This window comes from Carcharodon carcharias, chromosome 23, assembly GCF_017639515.1.
Source record: "Carcharodon carcharias isolate sCarCar2 chromosome 23, sCarCar2.pri, whole genome shotgun sequence".
Classification (NCBI taxonomy): Eukaryota; Metazoa; Chordata; class Chondrichthyes; order Lamniformes; family Lamnidae; genus Carcharodon; species Carcharodon carcharias.
Genome location: NC_054489.1, coordinates 53346202 through 53358278, shown reverse-complemented (window position 1 = coordinate 53358278; position 12077 = coordinate 53346202). Strand labels below are relative to the sequence as shown.

The following is a 12077-nucleotide window of genomic DNA, read 5'->3' as shown; positions in this document are numbered from 1 at the left end:
AATAATCCCAATGATCTGACTGCAACCACTTAGCACAGACTAGCAATGGAAACTATACCAGTAAACTTTAAGACTGTTACAATTGTTAAAGGAAAAATAGTCAAAGCTTTTCACAAGATAAAATTCATCCATCGTCAATTTGCTTACTCAACCCTTCTCAAGATATGAGACCAAGTGCAAAGACTCCTTATCACACTGATTGAAACTTGACATTTGCTCTTTTTCAGTAAACATTCAAAAATTTAAAACATTAAATACTAAAAATTGGCTCAGCAGACATTTACCAATACTATCAAGTTTCTGGATTAAAGCATCACTAAGTACAATGGTGGTTTCATGAAACTTATATACAATGACCATTTAAAAACTGAATAAAGCACTGACAACATGCTCAGAAGTTTCATAATATTAAATTAGAGAAAAAGTATTTCCAGCTGTATACAACGAGAGTGGAGCTCATCACGAAAAACAGAAAAATCTCAAGATAAAGTGCACACTATAATAAGTGCATTGTACAACATGGAAGCCTAATGCCTTCTACTATTTCACCAACAAGACACCACTAAAAAAAAAGCTTGGTGACAACAATGCTAAAACAACACTATCTGTTCATTGGGCAGTATTAACAGCAAATATAATATAGGAAGTAACCAAATCAGCTGATAACAGAGTCCCATTCGGTTACCATGTGGGACTATATCACCTGGTTTGGCAGGTGTCCTTGAAACACTGGTAATTTGTAAACTGTACCTAACAGGGATCAGGAAACAAACGCAACAGATGTGAATTGAGATAGTGCTCCTCCCCAACTACATCAGAAATACAAGAGGCAATAATTTACTCAAAAGGTCCATTTGGAACACAACTACAGGCCTGAAGGATGGACAAAGCTTGGGGCAACATCACAAACAAGTCTCCACACACAGAGGTGAATCCATGGAATGTAAGGTACAAATCAAGTTACTTTTTGCTGTACCGTGAAGACATTTCCTCCCAATCATGTCCTACATAATGAAAATTGACCCTCCCAACCAATAATCTGAAGTCATCCACCAACAGCACCAAAACAAAACAGACAGTAGCAATTACCGAGCCCAGGAGAAACCACAGTACTGTGCTCCTCAGTTGCAGTTTATGTTTAAATCCTGAGCTAGTAGAGCATTAAACTTAGCTGCCTGTACAGCTTGCATTCTAGTAATGATATCTGCTGGCTGAGAAGAGATTAAACATTCCCAAAGTGCAGAGTACTGGGAAATTCCTCATGTGGGCAGCAGCAGCAGATATGAGATATGGTGGCAGCAGTATCACACACATGGGGGTTAACAGCACACAATAATGAAGGAAACCACAAACAAAACTTCACAAGGGATAATGAGCAAATCCCCTTCAGTTTGAGAAAATGCCGAGATCAGTAAATACTCTCATGGGTTTGGGCTGGAGGGAGTGGATGTAGACGGACACGGGGCAAGGGACGGGTGAGGTTGGACACGGAGGGTGGACGTCGGGCTGGGGGGGGTGGACGCTGGGCTGAGGTGGTGGTGTGAGGGTGGATGCTGGGTGGGGCTGGGGTGTGGGAGTGGACGTTGGGCTAAGGACGTGGGCACTGGGCTTGGGGACTGTGGGGGTGGACGCTGGGCTGGGGTGGACACTGGACCGAGGAGGTAGTGTGGGGGTGGACACTGGGCTGGGGGGTTGTGGGGGGCAGACGCTGGGCTGGGGGGGGGGAGGGATGTGTGGGGTGGAACGCTGGGCTGAGAAGGTGGGCACTGGGCTGAGGGTGGTCACCGGACCGAGGAGGTGGTGTGCGGGTGGACACCTGGATTGGGGGGGAGGAGAGAGGAGGAGGAGAGACAGGACTGACAGTGGCCTGCGGGGTGGCGTAGGAGCTGACACTGGGCTTTTTTTGGGGGGGGGCGGGGGGAGACAGGGACACTGGGCTGGGGGGGGGGGACACTGGGCTTGGGGGGGGTACGACACTGGGCTGGGGGGGCAGACACTGGGACGAAGGGAGGGCATGGGTGGTGTGGGGGTGGACACTAGGCTGGGGGGGTGGACACTGGGATGAGGGGGGGTGAACACTGGGATGAGGGGGGTGGGTGTGGACACATGAGAGGGGGTGTGGGTGGTGTTGAGGTGGACACTGGGCTGAGAGGGGGTGTGGGTGGTGTGGGGGTGGACACTGGGCTGAGAAGGGGGTGTGGGTGTGGACACTGGACTGAGAGGGGGTGTGGGTGGTGTGGGGGTGGACACTGGGCTGAGAAGGGGGTGTGGGGGTGGACACTGGGCTGAGAAGGGTGTGGGGGTGGACACTGGGCTGAGAAGGGTGTGAGGGTGGACACTGGCCTGAGAAGGGTGTGGGGGTGGACACTGGCCTGAGAAGGGTGTGGGGGTGGACACTGGCCTGAGAAGGGTGTGAGGGTGGACACTGGCCTGAGAAGGGTGTGGGGGTGGACACTGGCCTGAGAAGGGTGTGGGGGTGGACACTGGCCTGAGAAGGGTGTGGGGGTGGACACTGGGCTGGGGGGGGTGTGGGGGTGGACACTGGGCTGGGGGGGTGTGGGGGTGGACACTGGGCTGGGGGGGGTGTGGGGGTGGACACTGGGCTGGGAGGGGTTGTGGGGGTGGACACTGGGCTGGGAGGGGTGTGGGGGTGGACACTGGGCTGGGAGGGGTGTGGGGGTGGACACTGGGCTGGGGGGGGGTGTGGGGGTGGACACTGGCCTGAGAAGGGTGTGGGGGTGGACACTGGCCTGAGAAGGGTGTGGGGGTGGACACTGGCCTGAGAAGGGTGTGGGGGTGGACACTGGCCTGAGAAGGGTGTGGGGGTGGACACTGGCCTGAGAAGGGTGTGGGGGTGGACACTGGCCTGAGAAGGGTGTGGGGGTGGACACTGGCCTGAGAAGGGTGTGGGGGTGGACACTGGCCTGAGAAGGGTGTGGGGGTGGACACTGGCCTGAGAAGGGTGTGGGGGTGGACACTGGCCTGAGAAGGGTGTGGGGGTGGACACTGGCCTGAGAAGGGTGTGGGGGTGGACACTGGCCTGAGAAGGGTGTGGGGGTGGACACTGGCCTGAGAAGGGTGTGGGGGTGGACACTGGCCTGAGAAGGGTGTGGGGGTGGACACTGGCCTGAGAAGGGTGTGGGGGTGGACACTGGCCTGAGAAGGGTGTGGGGGTGGACACTGGCCTGAGAAGGGTGTGGGGGTGGACACTGGCCTGAGAAGGGTGTGGGGGTGGACACTGGCCTGAGAAGGGTGTGGGGGTGGACACTGGCCTGAGAAGGGTGTGGGGGTGGACACTGGCCTGAGAAGGGTGTGGGGGTGGACACTGGCCTGAGAAGGGTGTGGGGGTGGACACTGGCCTGAGAAGGGTGTGGGGGTGGACACTGGCCTGAGAAGGGTGTGGGGGTGGACACTGGCCTGAGAAGGGTGTGGGGGTGGACACTGGCCTGAGAAGGGTGTGGGGGTGGACACTGGCCTGAGAAGGGTGTGGGGGTGGACACTGGCCTGAGAAGGGTGTGGGGGTGGACACTGGCCTGAGAAGGGTGTGGGGGTGGACACTGGCCTGAGAAGGGTGTGGGGGTGGACACTGGCCTGAGAAGGGTGTGGGGGTGGACACTGGCCTGAGAAGGGTGTGGGGGTGGACACTGGCCTGAGAAGGGTGTGGGGGTGGACACTGGCCTGAGAAGGGTGTGGGGGTGGACACTGGCCTGAGAAGGGTGTGGGGGTGGACACTGGCCTGAGAAGGGTGTGGGGGTGGACACTGGCCTGAGAAGGGTGTGGGGGTGGACACTGGCCTGAGAAGGGTGTGGGGGTGGACACTGGCCTGAGAAGGGTGTGGGGGTGGACACTGGCCTGAGAAGGGTGTGGGGGTGGACACTGGCCTGAGAAGGGTGTGGGGGTGGACACTGGCCTGAGAAGGGTGTGGGGGTGGACACTGGCCTGAGAAGGGTGTGGGGGTGGACACTGGCCTGAGAAGGGTGTGGGGGTGGACACTGGCCTGAGAAGGGTGTGGGGGTGGACACTGGCCTGAGAAGGGTGTGGGGGTGGACACTGGCCTGAGAAGGGTGTGGGGGTGGACACTGGCCTGAGAAGGGTGTGGGGGTGGACACTGGCCTGAGAAGGGTGTGGGGGTGGACACTGGCCTGAGAAGGGTGTGGGGGTGGACACTGGCCTGAGAAGGGTGTGGGGGTGGACACTGGCCTGAGAAGGGTGTGGGGGTGGACACTGGCCTGAGAAGGGTGTGGGGGTGGACACTGGCCTGAGAAGGGTGTGGGGGGTGGACACTGGCCTGAGAAGGGTGTGGGGGTGGACACTGGCCTGAGAAGGGTGTGGGGGTGGACACTGGCCTGAGAAGGGTGTGGGGGTGGACACTGGCCTGAGAAGGGTGTGGGGGTGGACACTGGCCTGAGAAGGGTGTGGGGGTGGACACTGGCCTGAGAAGGGTGTGGGGGTGGACACTGGCCTGAGAAGGGTGTGGGGGTGGACACTGGCCTGAGAAGGGTGTGGGGGTGGACACTGGCCTGAGAAGGGTGTGGGGGTGGACACTGGCCTGAGAAGGGTGTGGGGGTGGACACTGGCCTGAGAAGGGTGTGGGGGTGGACACTGGCCTGAGAAGGGTGTGGGGGTGGACACTGGCCTGAGAAGGGTGTGGGGGTGGACACTGGCCTGAGAAGGGTGTGGGGGTGGACACTGGCCTGAGAAGGGTGTGGGGGTGGACACTGGCCTGAGAAGGGTGTGGGGGTGGACACTGGCCTGAGAAGGGTGTGGGGGTGGACACTGGCCTGAGAAGGGTGTGGGGGTGGACACTGGCCTGAGAAGGGTGTGGGGGTGGACACTGGCCTGAGAAGGGTGTGGGGGTGGACACTGGCCTGAGAAGGGTGTGGGGGTGGACACTGGCCTGAGAAGGGTGTGGGGGTGGACACTGGCCTGAGAAGGGTGTGGGGGTGGACACTGGCCTGAGAAGGGTGTGGGGGTGGACACTGGCCTGAGAAGGGTGTGGGGGTGGACACTGGCCTGAGAAGGGTGTGGGGGTGGACACTGGCCTGAGAAGGGTGTGGGGGTGGACACTGGCCTGAGAAGGGTGTGGGGGTGGACACTGGCCTGAGAAGGGTGTGGGGGTGGACACTGGCCTGAGAAGGGTGTGGGGGTGGACACTGGCCTGAGAAGGGTGTGGGGGTGGACACTGGCCTGAGAAGGGTGTGGGGGTGGACACTGGCCTGAGAAGGGTGTGGGGGTGGACACTGGCCTGAGAAGGGTGTGGGGGTGGACACTGGCCTGAGAAGGGTGTGGGGGTGGACACTGGCCTGAGAAGGGTGTGGGGGTGGACACTGGCCTGAGAAGGGTGTGGGGGTGGACACTGGGCTGGGGGGGGGTGTGGGGGTGGACACTGGGCTGGGGGGGGTGTGGGGGTGGACACTGGGCTGAAAAGGGTGTGGGGGTGGACACTGGGCTGGGGGGGGTGTGGGGGTGGACACTGGGCTGGGGGGGTGTGGGGGTGGACACTGGGCTGAGAAGGGTGTGGGGGTGGACACTGGGCTGGGGGGGGTGTGGGGGTGGACACTGGCCTGAGAAGGGTGTGGGGGTGGACACTGGGCTGGGGGGGGTGTGGGGGTGGACACTGGGCTGGGGGGGGTGTGGGGGTGGACACTGGGCTGAGAAGGGTGTGGGGGTGGACACTGGGCTGAGAAGGGTGTGGGGGTGGACACTGGGCTGAGAAGGGTGTGGGGGTGGACACTGGGCTGAGAAGGGTGTGGGGGTGGACACTGGGCTGAGAAGGGTGTGGGGGTGGACACTGGGCTGAGAAGGGTGTGGGGGTGGACACTGGGTTGGGGGGGGTGTGGGGGTGGACACTGGGCTGAGAAGGGTGTGGGGCTGGACACTGGGCTGAGAAGGGTGTGGGGCTGGACACTGGGCTGGGGGGGGGGTGTGGGGGTGGACACTGGGCTGGGGGGGGGGTGTGGGGGTGGACACTGGGCTGGGGGGGGTGTGGGGGTGGACACTGGGCTGGGGGGGGTGTGGGGGTGGACACTGGGCTGGGGGGGGTGTGGGGGTGGACACTGGGCTGGGGGGGGTGTGGGGGTGGACACTGGGCTGGGGGGGGTGTGGGGGTGGACACTGGGCTGGGGGGGGGTGTGGGGGTGGACACTGGGCTGGGGGGGGTGTGGGGGTGGACACTGGGCTGGGGGGGGTGTGGGGGTGGACACTGGGCTGGGGGGGGTGTGGGGGTGGACACTGGGCTGGGGGGGGTGTGGGGGTGGACACTGGGCTGGAGGGGGTGTGGGGGTGGACACTGGGCTGGGGGGGGTGTGGGGGTGGACACTGGGCTGGGGGGGGGTGTGGGGGTGGACACTGGGCTGCGGGGGGGGGTGTGGGGGTGGACACTGGGCTGGGGGGGGGTGTGGGGGTGGACACTGGGCTGGGGGGGGGTGTGGGGGTGGACACTGGGCTGGGGGGGGGGGTGGGGGTGGACACTGGGCTGGGGGGGTGTGGGGGTGGACACTGGGCTGGGGGGGGTGTGGGGGTGGACACTGGGCTGGGGGGGGGGGTGGGGGTGGACACTGGGCTGGGGGGGGTGTGGGGGTGGACACTGGGCTGGGGGGGGTGTGGGGGTGGACACTGGGCTGGGGGGGGGGGTGTGGGGGTGGACATCACGTGCCCGGGCCCTGGATGATGTAACCGGCGGCAACAACAATGAGCCGGGGCCCCGGGCTGGGCTCGGCTTCTAGAAGCTTCAGAACCCGCCAGCCCGGGGCCCGAGCCAGCTGCGGGTCGCCTCTAAACCAACTGCGCCACGGCGGCCGGGCCGCGGCTCCAGGGCCCCGGGGGCCCCCCCCACCCACCCCACGCACAAAGCGGCCGCCACGTGAGGGCCCGTCACCCCCACCCCCACCCCCCCCCCCCCCCCCCCCCCGCCCCGTCTCCCCGCCCGCTCGGGCCCCGCATTAAACAAAGCACTCACCGCACACGAGGGAGCCCGAGCCGGAGCCGGAGCCGGGCCCGGGCCTCGGCTGAAGCAGCCACCGCTTCACACAGCGCCCGCCCCCCGCCCGGCCGGCCGCCCGCCCGCCGACACTCACACACACACACACACACACACGGGCCAAGGCGGAGCGCCGCTCCCTCGCTCCAGGAAAGCTCAGCTCGGCTTCTCCAGCGGCCGCTCCGCACAGCTCGACCGTCCGCGACCAGCTGAGGGGAGAAGGCGGCTGGAGGCCTCTAGCCGCCGCCGCTCGCCGGGGCGTTTCTTTTTTCTGTCCAACAAGAGCGCAGTAAGATGGCGGCCGGGCCTGGCGCTGCTGGCTGACAGGGTGCAGCCTTTCCCCCGATAACAATGCAGCGAGAGCCGCGGCGGTGCTGCACACACCCCGCCCGGCCGCCGCGGGGCAGCAGAGCGCTCCCCGCACAGGCACAGCGCGCAAGCGCTCAACCCGCTCCATCCCGCGGCGCCCTGGGAATTGTAGTTCAGCAGCTTCCGCTTCTGACGACACTGCGCAGCCGCAGTTACATCCCCGCCACACCTGGAGACTACAACTCCCGGCGGTCTGCGAGCGGCACGGTCCATCCCGCAGTACCCCCCTCCCCCCCCACCTCCCCCACTGCGGATCAATCCGGCCATTGGCTGAGCAGAGGGATGGCGCCATTCTGCTCAGACACTTTGCAGGAAACAAAATTGCAACAATTCAGAACACGGAAATGCACCACGCACATGTGACAATCGCAGTTCAACAAGGTTGCACTGCTCTCCCCTGAGTTTCAACGCAATTTGTAAATAACGTTTTTACTCAACAGTTCTTCACCTGGAACCGAAAATCTGCAATCCTTATTGCACTAACTGAACAAGTTCAGTAAGACATAAGATCGTAACAAATAGAAGCAGGAGTAAGCCATTCGGCCCATCAAGGCTGGTCTACCATTCAAGGAGATCAAGGATGATTGTTGCTTCAACTCCACTTGCCTGCCTGCTCCTCATAACCCTTGACTTGCTCGTAGACTCAGCCTTGGTGATTGACACCGGCACCCCCCCCCACCCCCCCATCGCACGCTATGGAAAAGAATTCCAATGACTTAATAATCCTCGGATGAAATTCTTCCTCATCTCCCTCTTAATTGGTAGATTTCTTATGTTAAAACTGTACCCCCTAGTTCTGGGTTACCCTATGAGGGGAAATATCCTCTCAGCAGCTATCCTGTCAAGCCCCCTCAAAATCTTGTGTTTCAATAAGATCACCTCTCATTTTTGTAAACTCCAGTGAGAAAAGCCTGCTCAAACTTTCCTGAAGACAACTCCTTCATTGCAGGGATCATTCAAGTGAACCTTCTCTACAGTTGTAGCAATACTTCCCTACTTTTATACTCCATTCCCCTTGCATAAAAGGCAACATTTTGTTTGCTGTCCTAAAGGAAAGTGGGAGAAAATAGGACCCGGTGGCAGTCAACAGCACCTACAAGAGCAGGCAAAAAAAGACCAGAGGAGGTCCACAACAAAAGAGTAGAAGAGCTATCCACAGTCCAGTATATGGCTCCAGAGCGGAGTGGCCGCAATCTGAGAGAAATCAAAGTGTTACATCACAGGTAAACAGAAGAGTGATCGGTTAGTGTATATTTTGCTTGTTTATCTTCAAAACTTGTATAATTGATTAAAATTGTATGGTTTTCTTAGCTGTAAGAAGGTTTACTAGCAGTAGTAAAGGTTATTGGGAATAGGTGTATTAATTGTTAATTAATTTATTTGTAATAATAATAGCAGGACAGGTGAAGTGTTGCAGCTGCAGAATCTGGGTCTTCCTGGATGCTAGGGTGATCCAGATCAAACATGTCTGCGGCTAAGTGTCTGTGGCTGGAGGAACTTCGGCTCAGATTTATTGAGCTGGAGGCCAAGCTGCAGATGCTACAATCTATCAGAAAGGGGGAAAGTTACCTGAACACTTCGTGCCAGGAGGCAGACACAACCAAACACACCCCAAGGCTGGGTGGCGGGGGTGGGGGGGATCCAGTGGTTGTGATCCACATGGGTACCAACAACATAAGTAGAACTAGGAAAAAGGTTGTGCTGAGGGAGTACTCTGGCTTACTACCTAAGCCATGAACAAATTGGTGTGGGGTAAATCAGATTAGAGAGTTAAATGCATGGCTCAAAAATTGGCATGGGAGAAATAGGTTTCGATTCATGGGGCACTGGCATCAGTACTAGGGAAAGGGAGAGCTGTAGCATTGGGACAGTTTTCACCTGAACCATGCTGGGACCAGTGTTCTGGCAAGTCATATAACTAGAGTGGTAAAGAGGGCCTTAAACTGAATAGTGGAGGGATCAAGTTTGGGAAGATGAGAAAAAATTAAATAGAGAAGACAAGGCAAGAGAGCAAGGTAGGAATAAGGGGAATCAGATTGTGGCAGAAAGGGCCAGAGTGTACAAACCGAAGATTGAACCTACAGATAAGGCTGGAAGTTACAAAATAGTAAGAAGACAGAACTAAAGGCTCTGTATCTGAATGCACATTGCATTCGGAACATAACAGATGAATTGACAGCACAAGTAGAAATAAATAGGTATGATCCAACAGCCATTACAGAGACATGGCTGCAGGATGACAAAGACTGGGATCTGAATATTGAAGGGCACATGATATTTAGGAAGGACAGGAAGTTAGGGAAAGGTGGAGGGGTAGCTGTGTTAATTAAGGAAAACATTGGTACAATAGAGAGACATGACCTTAATTCTGGAGATCAAGATTTAGAATCAGTTTGGGTAGAGATGAGAAATAGTAAAAGCTAAGAAGTCACTTGTGGGAGTGATTTATAGGCCCCCTCACAGTAACCACACACTAGGACAGGGTACACAGGAAGAAATAATGGGGGCTTGTGAGAATCATATGGCAATAATCATGGGTGATTGTTATCTACATATAGATTGAACAAATCGGATTAGAAAAGGTAGCCTGGACGATGAGTTCATTGAATGTTTTTGGGACAGTTTCAGAGAGCAGGCTATACTGGATCTGGTAAATTGCGATGAGAAAAGATTAATTAATGACCTCATAGTGAAGGTGCTCCTCGGTGGCAGTGATCATAGTAAGATTGAATTTCGCATTCATTTTGAGGGAGAGAAGAGTAGACCTAAGACTAGCAATTTAGAACTTTAAATAAGGGCAATTATGAGGGCATGAAGACAGAGCTGACAAAAGTGAACTGGGAAATTAGGTTAAGGGATAGGTCAGTAGGGATGCAATGGCGAACATTAAAAGGAGATGCTTTGGAATACTCAGAAAAGCTACATTGCAGTGAGAAAGAAAGACTCCAGGGAAAGGACACACCAATCGTGGCTCTTTAAGGAAATTAAAGATAATATCTAATTGAAAGAAAGCTTATAATTCCACAAAGATGAAAGTCAGGTCAGAAGATTGGATAAAATATAAGTAATAATAAAGAATGACTGAAAGATGAATGAGGAGGGAGAACTTAGACTATAAAGAAAGCTAGCCAGAAATATAAAAACAGATAGTAAGACTTCCTACAAGTATTTAAAAAGGAAAACAGTAAGTCAAGTGAACGTTAGTTCCCCAGAGTAAGAGAATGGGGAACAAGTGATGGAAAATAAGGAAATGGTGGATGAATTAAACAGATTTTGCATCTATCTTCACTGTAGGGGATACAAATAACATCCCAGAAATAATTACAAATCAGAAGGTGAAAGGGATGGAGGAACGTAAAACAATTACAATCGCCAGGGAAAGGGTACAGAGAAAATTATTAGAACTAGAAGTTGACAAGTCCCCATGTCCGGATGGACTTCATCCTAGGGCCTTAAAAGAAGTGGCTGCTGAGATAGTAAATGCATTGGTTTTAATTTTCCAAAATTCCCTAGATTTTGGAAAGGTCCCATCAGATTGGAAATAGTAAATGTGATTCCTCTATTCAAGAAAGTAGGAAGGCAGAAAGGAGGAAACTACAGCCCAGTTAGCTTAACACCTGACATTACGAAATTGCTGGAATCTATTATTAAGGAGGTAGTAGGAGATTTAGAAAAATCATAATACAATCAGGCAGAGTCAACATGGTTTTGTGAAAGGGAATCATGTTTAACCAATTTATTGGAGTTCTTTGAGGAAAGAACAAGCAAGGTGGATAAAACGGAACCAGTAGGTATTGTGTATTTGGATTTCCAAAAGGCATTTGACAAGATGCCACATCAAAGGTTACTATGCAAAATAAGAGATAATGGTGTAGGCGATAACATATTAATATGGATAGGGGTTTGGTTAGCCAACAGGAGGCAGGGTGGGGTTAAATGGGTCTTTTTTAGGTTAGCAAAATGTGTCGAATGGAGTGCCATGGGGATCAGTGCGGGAGCCTCAACTATTTACAAGTTATATCAATGACTTGGATGAAGGGAACAAATGTAGGGAAGCAAAATTTGCTGATGTCACAAAGATAAGTAGGAAAGTAAGTTGTGAAGAGGACATAAGGTGTCTGCAAAGTGTAAAGAATCTAATTTTATTTTTCTTGGCCTGTGGCTTTAAAATTGAACTGTGGCTTTAAAAACTATCATGGCTGCAGTTGAAAGACATGTTCACTGGAACAGGATGAGGAATATCTACAATGTTGCTATCCTGGAACAGAGTGTGCCATAAAAGAACAGGATGGTGCTGGAAAAGAGTCCTGGACTAAGGGAAACTGCCTGATGACAGCATTTTAAATTGGCTCCTGAACAGGTGGCAGGGTTTTGTGTGGTAACAGTGCAGGCAGTACAGCCCCTAGCCTACAACGAAGGAAGACCTAAAACCTCTTTCTCCTGTGTTTGTAAGATTCCATTAATTCTGCCATAGTAGTTAGCTATTCCTCACATCTCTGTAACCTGCTTTCTCTGAAAACCTCTGTCAAGAGGAAAAGGGGAAAGTCAACAGTAGAGACAATGGAAAGCAAGTTTTTCAACCAGTGAACCACAGACTGAAAGTGCTGGGAGACCACCTCGTGTCAACAACAACAAACTGCAAGGAATCTGGAAGACATCAATCAAAATCAACCCATCTAATCCTGCACACCAGATTGGTGCTACTGAACTGTTTTATCTCGCCCTTAAA

The 12077-nt window shown here is 55.0% G+C and overlaps 1 protein-coding gene and 1 long non-coding RNA gene across 5 annotated transcripts in view; one reads left to right on the top strand and one right to left on the bottom strand.

Annotated features, from left to right (window-relative positions):
• Positions 1-12077, bottom strand: part of kansl1b (KAT8 regulatory NSL complex subunit 1b) — a 269307-nt gene that overhangs the window by 174796 nt on the left and 82434 nt on the right. The window contains exon 1 of one of the 3 annotated variants that reach the window (XM_041217530.1): positions 6959-7352. The exons of the other annotated variants lie outside the window; for them this stretch is intronic. The gene's annotated coding sequence lies outside the window, so the exon portion shown is untranslated. Of the gene's footprint in view, positions 1-6958; positions 7353-12077 lie in introns of those variants that run through there. 3 annotated transcript variants of the gene reach the window in all.
• Positions 7641-12077, top strand: part of LOC121294030 — a 53462-nt gene continuing 49025 nt past the window's right edge. For both annotated transcript variants that reach the window (XR_005946681.1, XR_005946680.1), the window contains exon 1: positions 7641-8571. This is a non-coding gene — a long non-coding RNA (uncharacterized LOC121294030). The remainder of the gene's footprint in view (positions 8572-12077) is intronic.